Consider the following 14,928-nt stretch of genomic DNA (forward strand, 5'->3'; position numbering starts at 1 on the left):
AAAACGAAAGAAGTGAAGGCTGAGAAAGCACTCACAATGTATTTTATACACAAAGCATGTGTTTTTGTAATTCTAAGAGATTTTGCGAAAGTCCTACAGGCGTGCCAAAATCGTTTTCTAACTTCAAGCTAACTTTACCCCGGTCCCAAACCCACATTTTTCCGCGGTGTAAAGCGTCTAAGGCAGCTACAGTCTGTTCATATGTACCTTTTTCTCCAGGGAGGTTGACGAAAATCCGCTGCACGGAAGCCCCGATACAGTGCAGTTATGTAGCCCGTCTCACGGCATCCGGAGCTTCTGTAGATCCACTGGCTATTTAAAAAAATCTGTAAGACTCCATCCATATCTTGTATTCCGTATACAAATCCGGTGCTCCGAGGTTCAGTAGAAACGGTGGAAAAAGCTGGGCATAAGCAGAGCTTCTCGGCGCGGCTGCCATATCTTCCATGGCGCAAACTAAACGAAAAGTCCGAAAATTCAGAAGTTCGTTTCTACCAGCAAGAGAACTAAAATCTGCAGTGTTCTGCTTGCTTTGAGTCCATCTCTCGTCGCCATAAATGTTGTGTATCTTAATAAAGAGACGTTTTTATATTAACTATTTTATTAACTACACAGATCACGCCCTTACACCATATTTTCCTGCCTTCTACTCTCTCATTCTGTTGTCTCGCGATGTCTACTCACTATACTACATTTAGCATGACTTCTTGTTGCAGTTGAGCTCAAAGCTGGAGATGATCTCCATATTCTACCGCAGTAACAAGTCCGAAACGTAGGACACAGTACACACTTTTTAAGTGAACTCAGGTTGTTAAAAAATTAAACCAGCGACCTGTCACAGAAACGTACCCCAGTCTCCCGCGCAACAAGCGGGGGTACTCAGCACTATACTAACGAGGAGCGCTTGTCTGCAGCTGAGCGTCAGCTCTGTTTACTGTCAGCAGTCATTGCCTCATTTCCAAAGACTTTTTCACCTGCTCTCAGCTTTTCTAGACAGTCATAAACGCTCAAGAAGTAATTCATGTCAGTTGGAAGTCTGTTTCTGTTGTCTCAGCTCTTGATAAAGAAAAGCCGTGCGTGGGAGACTCCCTCTCTGAAGAAGTTTGCCGTCACCCTGCGAGGGAGAAGAGCCATCAATCACCGAGGCAACCACTGAGACAGTTAACATTAAACACGTGAAATGCGAGATGTTGTGATTTTTTTCCCGCTTAAGGCTTCTATTGTTTCTACTCTAACAAGAAAGACCTCTTTATTAGAAGTGAGATTTTAACAAACGTCTCCAGGGTTAACTGCGACCTGAACGCAACGCCTAAGACCACCAGCCATCTTGCCTGTGGTACTTAGAGCAGCGCTCAATAAAAATGATCAGAACCTGAAAGCGCTTCTTATGCGGATCAGTATATTCCGATACCACTGGTTCTGCAAAAGAAATAAGAAAAGCCGAACTCAAAGCACTGTGTTGCCATTACGGGTACTCTGCAGCTGCTTTAAGATCTACTCACACCGTGTTGCCATTAAGGCTACCTAGTTAAAAAAAAAACTTATCGTCACCTTTTTGAACGTGATTATTAGACACCCGTTAAATCTCAACCGAGGTTTCTTGAGAGATCTTCAGCGAGCGAAGAAAACTACGTCGCTTCCAACCTCTGCTGTCACTGTAAACTCGGACGTGATGTTCTGCAGAGTTGCAGTGTGCCTTTCCTCTTGTCGTATTCAAGAGTACTCACTGTGTGAGCTCCTCACTGCGTGTTCTGTACTCTACTGTGATTTAATTTAGATGATTACGTGGAGTAGAGTGACAAGATCTACTTGAACACTTTCGGTTTGTGAAATGAAACACTAAATACACTACTGTAAATACAAGTAATGGACATTTAAAATAACCACAGTACAGCTAGAACAGTGAAAGATAAAAGACTATTTAGAATGACATTCACAGACTTAAGAACAGCACATCCGCCCGAACAGGGACTTGAACCCTGGGCCCTCAGATTAAAAGTCTGATGCTCTACCGACTGAGCTATCCGGGCTCTGAAAGAAAATCGACACTGTCAGGATCCTCCCAAGTCACGTGTCTCTTGTTCCGAAGAGCAGTCATACCTGACCCGTCTGGAATGACCACTGACAGACTTTATCATGAAGCGACGGCACCACTCCCAGTAGAATGAGTGAGAAATACAGCATGACATGGGTAGTTAAGGGGCTCCCACAATCCATCTTTCCTCATCTTTCTTTACTGATTTTTTTCAATAGCATTTGGACCTTTTTTCACATTCAGATTTTTTTCTCATTTAATAAAATCTTTTAATCAACAACATTAAAAAGAAAACAAATGGAACGTTTTTTGGAACAATAATGAAAAAAATATTTCAATGCCTTGGTTGTATACATGTGCACACCCTTCATAAAGGGAGTTGCAACAGTGCTGAAATTTAAAGAGCATTTCTGTAGAGAAAACAGCCTTGATGTTAAGCTTAGGGAGCCTGTCTTTTCGAAATTCTATTTCTTGACACCTTGCACAGCCTCCCGACAGACTAACAAATATTTGTTGGAGAAATTGGCTCACACACCGGAAGACACTAACGTTTATTTACGTTAGAGTATGTGAATAACAGTTTAACCGAAAAAGTTTGTAATTGTGATTTTGTTAAAATTCAATAAATCGTCTATCAACAGTTAGAATTTATTAAGAAATTGTTTTATTTCATAAACTATAAGACAATTTAGAGAGTTTATAGGTCATAAACGTCGCTTATGTTCTTTTAACTCTAGCGTTCAGAATCCAAACCCAGGTGCGGACGGTTGTGTTTCTTGAATCTCTTGTAATCATCAAGAGTCGATGTGTAGTCCTTCAGTACTTTCTCGAGTTGTGCCATGGATATTTTATACGATCAATACTTGTCATGCTCTTTTGCATTTTCATTAACAAACGGAGTTCAAAGTTCAAAGTGTGTTTATGGCTGTGCTTCACATCTACACGAGAGTACTCGTAACAGTACAGGACACGCAGTGAGGAGTTCGTGAAGCTTTCAGTTTAGTGCGGAGTTCAGAAGGAGGATTCGCTCGCTGAATCCTAGAGGTGTTTTCTGCAACAGCCACGGCAAGTGTGAAGTAATCTCTGGATTTCCTGAATTTGAACTAAATGATTAGTTCAAATAATTTAGGATTTAACAGAACTAAATGAGGTACATTTAAAACAGCAGCGCAATTCTGCAGCACGTCGAGTGTGCCTGCATTTAGTTGTGTAAACCTGGCTCTCTCTGAACGCAAGCAAAGAGTTCTCACTCAACAGAAGATTGCGATGTGAGTACTGTAATATAAAGCACCTGGAGATGCCAGGGATTGAACCAGGGACCTCATACATGCGAAGCATGCGCTCTATCGCTGAGCTACATCCCCGATGGAAAACGCAATGGAACAGACTTGTCCAGATGCTCACTGATCACAATCCACCACTCACGAAGAATGCCTGCAGTTTCCCACTTTCGCGTTTCCTCTACTACAGAGTAAATGCATGGGAATGAAGAAATAAGGAAGGAAAAATAATCGCATTGAAGCTTCAAGAGACAAATTAATCTATGATTTTTGTATCCAGTCACACGTGCGACGGTGGTTAATTCCCAGACGGGGGAGTGCTTTTTTTCTGCCTCATTACTCGACTGTCTTTCAATTCTGTTTTATTTGAAAGCTTTTTGCATCTTTTAAGTGCTCTTGATTAAACTATGCATAGAAAAACAGCACTACTGATTATTTTCATGGACCGATGCACACTTGTTCTGTACAACTCGAGTGATAAAAGGGTGAAACAACGCCCCAACCACAGGAATGGTAACAGGAAGGATCGTGTTCTTATTTGATAAGTCCTTTTGAGATGTCTTGTCAATGCACACAGGCGTTAGAGCTGAATAATTTACTTTTAGTGGTGTTTTAAACAAAGATGGAACATGTTATTTCTATACCAGGAAGAAAGGAGCAGACTTTAACTTTAAGAGGCAAAAAACGACACCTTATCAAAGCTAATATTAATTAAAATGACATCACAACAAAAGAGTGGAGCCTTGAGTGAATAAAATTAGTTTCATTGGACGTCTGTGTCTCCATAACTTTTTAGGTGAGAGAGAGGATTGTGATAATTTGCAGGCACTTCTCGGAAGTGCGTTGGTGGTACAGGCGCCTTCCAAATAATTGAGTCGGGTTTGAATCCCAGCCAGTACAAACCCAAATCTTTTCAAGATAATTTGTGGTCCGCTAACACATCTTTTGAAACACTACAACAGGTAACACCCCGTGTGAAACATCATGAACATCTGTTAAAGCCTGAGTTTTACATACTCTAACGTAAATAAACGTTAGTGTCTTCCGGTGTGTGAGCCAATTTCTCCAAAAAAATATTTGTTAGTCTGCCGGGAGGCTGTGCAAGGTGTTATAAAATAGAATTTCTAAAATACAGGCTCCCTAAGCTTAACATCAAGGCAGAAAAAATGCTGTTTTCTCTACAGAAATGCTCTTTACATTTCAGCACTGTTGCAACTCCCTTTATAAAGGGTGTGCACATGTATACAACCAAGGCATTGAAAGTTTTTTTTTTTTAAATTATTGTTCCAAAAAATGTTCCATTTGTTTTCTTTTTAATGTTGATGATTAAAAGATTTTATTAAATGTGAAAAAAATCTGAATGTGAAAAAAGGTCAAAATGCTATTGAAAAAAAAAATCAGTAATGTGAGGAAAGATGGATTGTGGGAGCCCCTTAACTACCCATGTCATGCTGTTTCTCTCTCATTCTACTGGGAGTGGTGCCGTCGCTTCTGGATAAAGTCTGTCACTGGTCAATCCAGACGGGTCAGGTATGACTGCTCTTCGGCTGAAGAGACACGTGACTTGCGAGGATCCCGACAGTGTCGACCTTCTTTCAGAGCCCGGATAGCTCAGTCGGTAGAGCATCAGACTTTTAATCTGAGGGCCCAGGGTTCAAGTCCCTGTTCGGGCGGCTGTGCCGTTTTTAATTCTATTGTGAATGTCATTCTAAATAGTCTTTTATCTTTCACTCTTCTAGCTTTACTGTGGTTATTTTAAATGTCCATTACTTGTATTTACAGTAGTGTATTTAGTGTTTCATTTCACAAACCGAAAGTGTTCAAGTAGATCTTGTCACTCTACTCCACGTAATCATCTAAATTAAATCACAGTAGAGTACAGCTCACACAGTGAGTACTCTTGAATACGACAAGAGGAAAGGCACACTGCACATCATCACGTCCGAGTTTACAGTGACAGCAGAGGTTGGAAGCGAAGTAGATTTTATTACTCGCTCGCTGAACGATCTCTCAAGAAACCTCGGTTGAGATTTAATGGGTGTCTAATAATCACGTTCAAAAAGGTGACGATAAGTTTTTTTTTTAATTAGGTAGCCTTTATGGCAACACGGTGTGAGTAGATCTTAAAGGAGCTGCAGACAGAGTACCCGTAATGGCAACACGTTTCTGCTTTGAGTTCGGCCTTTCTTATTTCTTCTGCAGAACCAGTGGTATCGGAATATACTGATCCGCATAAGAAGCGCTTTCGGGTTCTGATCATTTTTATTGAGCGCTGCTCTAAGTACCACAGGCAAGATGGCTGGTGGTCTTAGGCGTTGCGTTCAGGTCGCAGTTAACCCTGGAGACGTTTGTTAAAATCTCACTTCTAATAAGGTCTTTCTCGTTAGAGTAGAAACGATAGAAGCCTTAAGCGGGAAAAAAATCACAACATCTCGCATTTCACGTGTTTAATGTTAACTGTCTCAGTGGTTGCCTCGGTGATTGATGGCTCTTCTCCCTCGCAGGGTGACGGCAAACTTCTTCAGAGAGGGAGTCTCCCACGCACGGCTTTTCTTTATCAAGAGCTGAGACTGTCTTTAAAAGCTGAGAGCAGATGAAAGTCTTTTGAAATGAGGCAATGACTGCTGACAGTAAACAGAGCTGACGCTCAGCTGCAGACAAGCGCTCCTCGTTAGTATAGTGCTGAGTACCCCCGCTTGTTGCGCGAGAGACTGGGGTACGTTTCTGTGACAGGGCGCTGGTTTAATTTTTTTAACAACCTGAGTTCACTTAAAAAGTGTGTACTGTGTCCTACGTTTCGGACTAGTTAGTGCGGTAGAATATGGAGATCATCTCCAGCTTTGAGCTCAACTGCAACAAGAAGTCATGCTAAATGTAGTATAGTGAGTAGACATCGCCAGACAACAGAACGAGAGAGTAGAAGGCGGGAATATATGGTGTAAGGGCGTGATCTGTGTAGTTAATAAAATAGTTAAAATAATATAAAAACGTCTCTACATTTAGATACTCAACATTTATGGCGACGAGAGATGAGTGCTTGACGGACTCAAAGCGAGCAGAACACTGCAGATTTTAGTTCTCTTGCTGGTAGAAACGAACTTCTGAATTTTCGGACTTTTCGTTTAGCTTGCACATTGGAAGATATGGCCGCCGCGCCGAGAAGCTTTGCTTAGGCCCAGCTTTTTCCACCGCTTCTACTGAACCTCGGAGCTCCGGATTTGTATACGGAATACAATATATGGATGGAGTCGTACAGATTTTTTTAAAGAGCCGGTGGATCTACAGAAGCTCAGGATGCCGTGAGACGTGCTACATTACTGCACTGTATCGGGTCCCCGTGCAGCGGATTTTCGCCAACCTCCCTGGAGAAAAAGGTACATATGAACAGGCTGTAGCTGCCTTAGACGCTTACTATACACCGCGGAGAAATGTGGTTTTGGAACGGCATAAATGTAGGCAGAGAAGTTAGTCTCAGGACGAATCTGTTGATGCTTTTGTGACTGCACTAAGATAACTGGCTAAATCTTGTGACTTTGGAGTATTGGAAACTGACATGTTAAGAGATCAACTTGTGGAAAAATGTGCACATAAGAGACTATAAATTGCTGCACGAGGAAGGGCTGACTTTAAAAAGAGCTCTTACAGTCGCTAGAATTCATGAAGCAGCTCAAGCAGAATCAAGAATGCTTTGACAAAGTGACACTGAACGGGGCGCTCGCTCAAACTTTACAAACAAAAGCCGAGCAGCAGGGCGGAGTCATGCTAGAGATATAGAAGAACAGGGGACGGCTGACATTACATGTTACAGGTGCGGACTAACGCACAAAGCAGATGAATGCGGAGCGTGAACAGCAAAATGTCTACACTGTAAGAAAACAGGACATTATGCACACGTCTGCAGAACATCACGTCCGAGTTTAAGGACAGCAACATCAGAGATTGGAAGCTAGGGAGTTTCAGGTCTGTGTTTTTATTATAGGTTCAAGAAAGTCTGAATACCTTTGCAAGAAGTATTTTAGAATCCCACTCAAATCCAGTACGAATGCCGCATAAATCTGCATTGTGCAATTAGTATACTGTTTGTCCGTTGAATCAAACACGCCTTTTGAAGCATTTCTAAAACAGGAGAGATCGTTAGTGAATGAGTCTTCCTGTAAAAATAAAATGACTTCAAGGGCACTATAAGCAGAGGTGTGAAAGCCGGCTCTACAGAAGAACTATAGCCAGAGATGCCAAAGAGGTCGAGATTTCACCACGTGAGAGAAAGCATCTCAGAAAACGAAGTTGCGGTCGTTTTCACGCGTTATAAAACCACTAGGTCAAACAACAAGAGCTGAAGAGCCGCTGTTGAGAGTAACGCGGCCAAGCGCTCTAAGGAGCTGGCTTAAACCTCCAGCCTCTTCAGGAGCATCTGTTGGAGTCGCACTGCTACAGCGTATCTCCTTGTTAAGTATCCCTTTTATTGTTGTTGCTACCTCCAGGCGATGTAAACCAGATTCAGAAAAAAAATAATTTGAACAACATTATTCCCGTATGTACTCAAAGGTGCAGTGGCCAAGTGGTAAGGCGTTGGTCTCGTAAACTGAAGATCGTGGTTTCAAACCCCACCTGTCCTTATCTCAAAGTTTTCAAAAAAGCTCGCAATGTAGGAGTCTCAATAGTAAGAGAACATAACTGTTGCCAGTGGTTAGTATTCGTGCATATCCTGCCCTGCTTTTTAGTCGACAAAGCTTGTCTCTCTTCACACCCACCTTCCGAATGATCGCCTCAGTATTGGGAAGGAACGTGCGCTTAGTACAGCCCCCGACTCCATGGTCTGATCACAAACAGATCGGGTGAGCTGTCAGTCCAGGTTGGAAGTAACGTTCGAAAGCACTAAAAATCTGACTTAGGAACGAGAAGACCATGTTTTTTTAAACGAGTAAACGATAAAATAATATACCGCCTGCAAGACTATGTCAAGTTCAAGTTCAAGTTCAAGTTTATTGTCATTATACTCATACGCAGGTATATGGTATAACGAAATGCTATTTAGCTAGCTCTCGGACATAAGTAGTACAAAGAAATAAAACACAACAACAATACAATTGTATAACAAAAGAAAGATAGAGACAACAGCCGAAGTGAATAAAACAACAACAGGCAGTTTGCAAAACAATAAAAAGGTAACAGGTTATGTGCAAAAACATGCATCAAAAGAATGAAATAAAGGGATAGAAATGAGGGGAGTGAGCTTTTGACATGTATGGGAGAGGTAGATTTTCAATGTGTGTTTGGGTTTTTGGTAAGAAAGAAGGCACTGTGAGGTTCAGATCATAGGTGAGAGGTGAGAGAGGCTGGGAGTTTAATAGTTTGATAGTGCGGGGGTAAAAACTGTTTCTGAGTCTGGTAGTCCGGACCCGAATGCTCCGGTACCGTTTTCCATGTCATGCTAAACGCCACAAATTGTGTTCGTCCATTCGTATCAATTGTCCTAAAGTTACGGAAAATCGCATACGACTGGTGCAATCAGCACACATTTTTTCAGGATAGTCAAGCAGTTTAAAACAGCAAATTCCCAGTTTCGTGTCTTTTAAGCTTTGTGTTTCGCTCTCCAAATAGAGGCAGGGGTTCAAATCCCACTCCCGACAATTAGGCGTTTTACCCTGTCTGCTTTACCTGCCTTTACACTGTTTCAGTCTTCTTGTGTTCGCTTGACAATCACAGTACGAGGAAAACGGAGAAACTGCTTCGCAAGAACATAACGGACAGAAAAAAAGCTTTGTAAACACGTGAATGTGATTAGTAGCAGTAAGGTACCTGTATGTATTCAAATGTTTAAGGCTGATTTATAAAAGCAGTGAGAATACGCGGGTTTTTATGCTGCTTGGACTTCTTTCAAGCCTATGAAGTGACCCCCGTTTTATTTTCATTTTCAAACTTCAGAACCGAATAACAAAGAGGTTTCATGTGTGACAGCATTCCGTTGCAAATACCGTTTCCACGATGTATTCAGCGACGGGAATGAAATATTTTAGTGCTGGCTCAAATGCGAAGAATTTCAGAAAAACCTGGAAAAGCAACGCTTGCAGTAAATGACAAATTTAAAGCGTGTAGTCAGCATGAACAGAACAACGCAATGCTCTGTAAAAACGATCTGAAGCCGCAATTACTCTTTTATCTCGGGCAGTTCATTCCGGTACGATGTTTCTGCAGAATAAATGAAATGCCGAACTCCAAACATGTTGTTGCCATTATTGTTACTCCTGCTTCTGTAGTTTTAAGCTTTAATCAGTGGGTATGTAATGTTGTAAAGGGGCTGGACTACTTTGTTCAGTCCAAATTCCATTATGTGAATTTATGCTTTTTTTTAATATAAGCATTAACAACACAATGCGTGCTCAAAAACCCTTACTTATTAACTTAAGAAGCGGCAGTGTTTTGACATAGTGTGGTATTCGAATAGTAAATGCTGAAGTGTTTAATACTTGCTTGTGAGCCTTAGATAAATTGCCTGCTGCAATTTCAGCAAGCAGAGTTCTGCTCAGCTGCCTGTAGTACACATTTTTGATTCCTTTTGTGAGGGCACGGGCAATCTTTCAACGATAAGGCTGGCGTGCCTGTCGAAATTTTGTTTCCCTTTCACTGTGTTGTATTTGCCCTACTCCTACAACATCAATTGTGATGTCATCATTGCCCATTGGTTTGTGTCTTGTCATTATGTATTTTACATTACAGGAACTGTAATGTAAAAGGTACTGAAGGTAGGAACTGAAAGTACAGACTGCTTTAATCATTAGAATTCTCTTTCCTGATGTATTGGTATTTGAAGGCTATTGACAGCAAGGATTTATCTTCCTGAACTTGCTATATAAGATATGGGTCCATGGTTATCTTAGTTTAGATGTACCTTTAAGAAGTGGTAATTTTCTCCATTGTTCAGCCTTTAGACATACTTTGAAAGTTTTAGGCACAGACATAATCTTTCTTAATCCCCTTTTATCCTGAGGTGACGTCCCAGATGAGCTTGCCCCCTGGGAATATTCACTGTGTTCTTCAGGCTTTTTTCTGATTCTACACAGATTTTGTCTCCCTCTAACATGTCACCACTGTCTGTGCTGCCTGTGCATCGTCTGTATCTTCTAATGAACTTCTGAGCTCTGTGTCGCCTTCCAAACTACATCCCTCACATTGACTTGAAATATTGACTATAGATTGTGTACTGTCATCTGGTTTGGAATCCCTACCAATACTCACCCCCTTCTGCGCCCTAAGCACTTGGGTTCTTACTTTTTATCTATCTTCATGCCAAATCACTGATAACCATTTCCTGTTGCTGGAGCAATCCTCTCCAAGGACTCTGTTTGACAGTGTTGACCACATATTGTCATGCCACCTTATTTCTTTTTTCTATCTCAGAAAACTTCAGAAATTCTTTGATCACATTCCCTACTCCTCCAACCCTTGACCACACTTCTGGCCTCCTACACCTCTGTCCTTCTTTAACATGTGGCATTGCCAACAATCTGAAAAATAGAAAACACAGCTGAATGAAGTGGAAACATAAGTGAAATTCAACTCCCACTGGATGTTAATAGTGTAGGAGTGCGACAGATGTACAAGTCCATTAAATGTTTTTATTTCTGTGCTTAATTTTACGGGCCCTATATTTTGATATAGCATCAATCACAAAACAGCATTCTGTCACTGTCACAACCACCGGGGATCAACTCACAAAAGAACTAACCAGTACCAGCAGCGGGTTAATAATAACATGTGTTAATCCATCAGCACACGCTCTGCAGCACTTTTTTAACCATCCAAACCCGCTTCCCGCTGCTCGGTATTGAGTCTTCTCTTTGAGAGCTCTACCTCGCGTTTACTCTGAATCTCGCTTACTGATTACTGAACTCCCTTTTGCCTCTCGACCTTGGACCTCACCTGACGTTCTGGATTGTTTGACTGTCTCAATAACTACTGGCTCCTGCATCTGCACAGGATCTGCATACCTTTTCACTGAGGATTCCTGATAGTCACCACGTAAACAAAACTAGAAAAGAACTATGTGTTTCTTAAACTTACCAAAAATTTAAAAAAAGTCAACATATCTGGGTTGTGTGTGCAAGATTTTTAAAAACTGCAAAGTTTGTGTGGGTATGATTGTAAAAAATCAAATCATAACTGAAGAAGGCTCCATGGTCAAAACATTGTGTTTTCTTTCTTCTTTTTTCAGCATGGAATAAACCTATTACGTGTTCCTTGGAGATTACCATTTGCCAATAAGATATGATCACTGTATTGACCATATACAATTTCTTGCATTAGGAATTCCTATTTTGCATACCTCAGCTTGCTCTCCATGAACACACAGACAGGGAGTGAAGCTGGGGGTCAGAGCGCAGGGTCAGCCATTTATACGGCACCCCTGGAGCAGTTGGGGTTAAGGGCCTTGTTCAGAAGCCCAACGGAGTAGGATTCCTCTGCCGACCGTGGGATGTAAACCAGCAACCTTCCAGGCACAGTTGCAGATCCTTAGCCACAGAGCCACCGCTCCACCTAATGTGCCAATTCTTTAAAAAGTCCAAAAAAATGCAAATTTATTTTTAAAAATAGCTGTTGTAAATAACATCAGTGGCTATTGAAGAGTACATACAAAACAGAGACAAGTTAATAAACTTGGAATGACTACTTACAGCTCTGGAAAGACCGAAGATAGTGTTTCCGGTTGTTAAGGATCAAGTAATAGATTTATTCCATGCTGAAAAAAAGAGAGAAAACGTTTCAGCCGTGGAGCCTTCTTCAGGTGTGAGAGAGACAAGGCAGTAGGCAAAGGTAATATAGTGGGAGAACAAAGGCTGGGAGGGAGGAGTGGTGAGAGGGAGGAGCAGGGGACAGAAAGAGAGGCCGATCAAGAGATGTGAAGTCAGAATAGGTGTTGAGAGGTGTGAAATGAAACTACCAATGAATGGAGAAAATTTAGTAGAACAGTCTGTCGTTTAGAGAAGGGGGAGGTGTGATCCTAGCTGCAGGATAAGTTTGGTTTCGGTAGTCTTTCTAATGTATGAGTTTAGAAAACCATTTTTGAGAAAACAGACGGAGAGATTAGAGTGGTCGTGGCCATCAGAGGTGAAATGAGAAACAATGGGCTTGGAGAGATCTTTAATCTTCACAGCCCTGACATGTTCTCTGAAGCGGTCTCCAAGTCTCCTTCATGTTTCTCCAATGTAGAGAGAAACTGGGCATTTACTACAAGAGATCCAGTAAATAAGGTTGCTGGAGGTACAGGATGCCATCTGGGTGATCTGGAATTGTCCTGAGGGGCCTTGAATGAGTGTGGTGTTGGATGTATACTTGCAGGTGATACAGTGAGCTCTGTTGCAAGGGAAAGTGCCTGGTGTGGATGGTTGCTGAGGGCGGTCAAGGGAGCTGTGAACACGAAGGTTGCGCAGATTAGGTGATCGGCGATATGAGATGATGGGGCGGTCAGAAAAGAGGGCCCCAATGGAGGGATCATCGTGTAGGATGGAAAAGTTGTCGTTTACAGTCCTGGGGATAGGAAGTGTGTCAGGGTGGTAGGGAAGCACCAAAGGAATGCGGTTGTTACTGTAGGAGTTCCTGATTCGGTTGATGGTCCGAGGGGTGTTTTTGGCTCGGGCAAGGGCCCCGTCAATAACATTGCTGGGGTATCCTCTGTTGATCAAAAGGGAGAACATTTTGAGGGCTTGGTTCACAAAGTCAATGTCGTCCCTGCATAGTCATTGTAGCCGAAGGAACTGTGAAAAAGGGAGAGTAGTGGAAGATATGTTAACCGTATATTTGAGGGACGGGTGGAAGTTGGTGAAATGGTGCAGGAAGCACTTAAGCTGATCGTCGGAGCATATGGCAGCACCGACGCAGTCATCAATATATCGCTTGTAGAGGTCAGGGACATAGCCAGTGTAGGAAGCGAATAAGCGTTCTTCTACCCAGCCAACAAAGAGATTGGCATAGCTGGGTCCCATTCTGGTGCCCATGGCAACTCCACTCACCTGTTGGTAAAAAAGATTGAAGGAGAATGCGTTCAGTGTGAGAACCAGTGTTTCTGGTTATTGTCCTTTAATTGATCTGCCACCAAAACATTAATCCTCAACAGTCAAACAAGTCCATGTGATGAAAACCCTTATGCTCTTTAATGTTTTTTTATGGATTGTGCATCTGTACTAATTCCCCCCCCCCCCCACTCATCAGCTTTTGGATGACAGATTCTGACCACTGTATAAGATCAGAAGCAGTTGAAGAAAAGGGCTCTTTTCTGCTTATTTAACACACTCCTAATGCAAACACATTATGAGTACAATGGAAAGGTTGCACCCAATGGGATCAAGCAATTTAAAACATATGTTCAGGGGACAGGAAAGTTGTTATAGAGATGAATGGTATTCATGAAACAAATAATATTGCAAAAAACTTTGCCAAAAGTCACAACCCATTTAACATTCATCAGACAGATTGAATCAGTTGGATATCTCTTAGATTCAAGTGCACTCAACAGCTGTATAATGCAAGCTCAAGAGTCAAAAGAACAGTAGTGAACTACAATCTTACAAAAATAAACAGCCATTTGATCTTGTGATTGATCTATCATACACCCTTGAAATGATGTTACAGATTTGGAAGTTTGCACAGCTTGTAACTCCTTTCTAACTCCATGAGACACACAGACAGGGATAGAAGCTGGGGGTCAGAGCGCAGGGTCAGCCACTGTGCTCTTGTGCCAAACAGGACATACAAACACTGCCATTCCTTATATCTTTCCCTGAACCTCTGCGTCACTTCCTCAACTTCCAAAAGCAAAATATCGAGCTTCCACACACCCTTCCCCACAGTAACAGCCGTTGGAATAGAAAGAGTACATGACAGTAAACAATGGTGAGAGAAACAATGGTCAGGGGTTAAGCCTGCGGTCGTGAAAGTAAAATCAAGTATCAAAACAAAATCTATGCGTGAGGCTTGGGTCCCATTAGACTTGTACCATGTGAAGCCTGCCCTCCCCTGACTATGAAGTTTGAGGGCATCTTTCAGTTTAAAATCTTTACATACCGTTTGTAATAATATTGATGACTTATCAAATTGGACCTGTCTCTCACCCCTCATTCTGCCTTCTCTTTCTAAAAGGCAATTAAAATCCCCAGCTAAAACCACTGGTTCCCATCCCAATAAATATTCTCTCAATTCCTGAATTAGGAATTATCGGTCATGTGGGCAACTCGGACAATACACATTTAAAAGTTTAAATTAGACATTCATGAAACCCAGATACACCACCAGTGCTCTCGCTGGTTTCACTACAAGGTGCTGACGTACCTCTACCTACTATACAGGCCTTTTTCTTTTTCCCCCCTTTGCTTTCTTTCTCTCCTCCTCCACCACCCCCACTATCCACAGGACAGTTCTCCATCTGCCCTCCTTGAGTCACCGGTTCTAAAGCTTGGTCAGTAGGATTACATATATTGGAGAGATGTAAATCTTTCTGCATCATTATCATTCTCTTCTACCCCATCCTCACTCCCTTCACTCCATTCTGAACCCTCGCTCTCCTTTTCTCAACCACATTCAGTTCCTGATCTATAACCACTGCTCCAGCCCTAAAATGCT

The 14,928-nt window shown here is 41.9% G+C and overlaps 3 non-coding genes across 3 annotated transcripts; 1 reads left to right on the forward strand and 2 right to left on the reverse strand.

Annotated features, from left to right (window-relative positions):
* Nucleotides 1-1,957: 1,957 nt before the first annotated feature.
* Nucleotides 1,958-2,030, reverse strand: trnak-uuu (transfer RNA lysine (anticodon UUU)). The gene has a single exon. It is a non-coding gene; the product is annotated as a tRNA-Lys (tRNA).
* Nucleotides 2,031-3,327: 1,297 nt separating this feature from the next.
* Nucleotides 3,328-3,399, reverse strand: trnaa-cgc (transfer RNA alanine (anticodon CGC)). The gene has a single exon. It is a non-coding gene; the product is annotated as a tRNA-Ala (tRNA).
* Nucleotides 3,400-4,915: 1,516 nt separating this feature from the next.
* Nucleotides 4,916-4,988, forward strand: trnak-uuu (transfer RNA lysine (anticodon UUU)). Its single transcript has one exon. It is a non-coding gene; the product is annotated as a tRNA-Lys (tRNA).
* Nucleotides 4,989-14,928: the final 9,940 nt, after the last annotated feature.

Source organism: Lepisosteus platostomus, chromosome 5 (genome assembly GCF_059453375.1).
Source record: "Lepisosteus platostomus isolate fLepPlt1 chromosome 5, fLepPlt1.hap1, whole genome shotgun sequence".
NCBI classification, from domain to species: domain Eukaryota; kingdom Metazoa; phylum Chordata; class Actinopteri; order Semionotiformes; family Lepisosteidae; genus Lepisosteus; species Lepisosteus platostomus.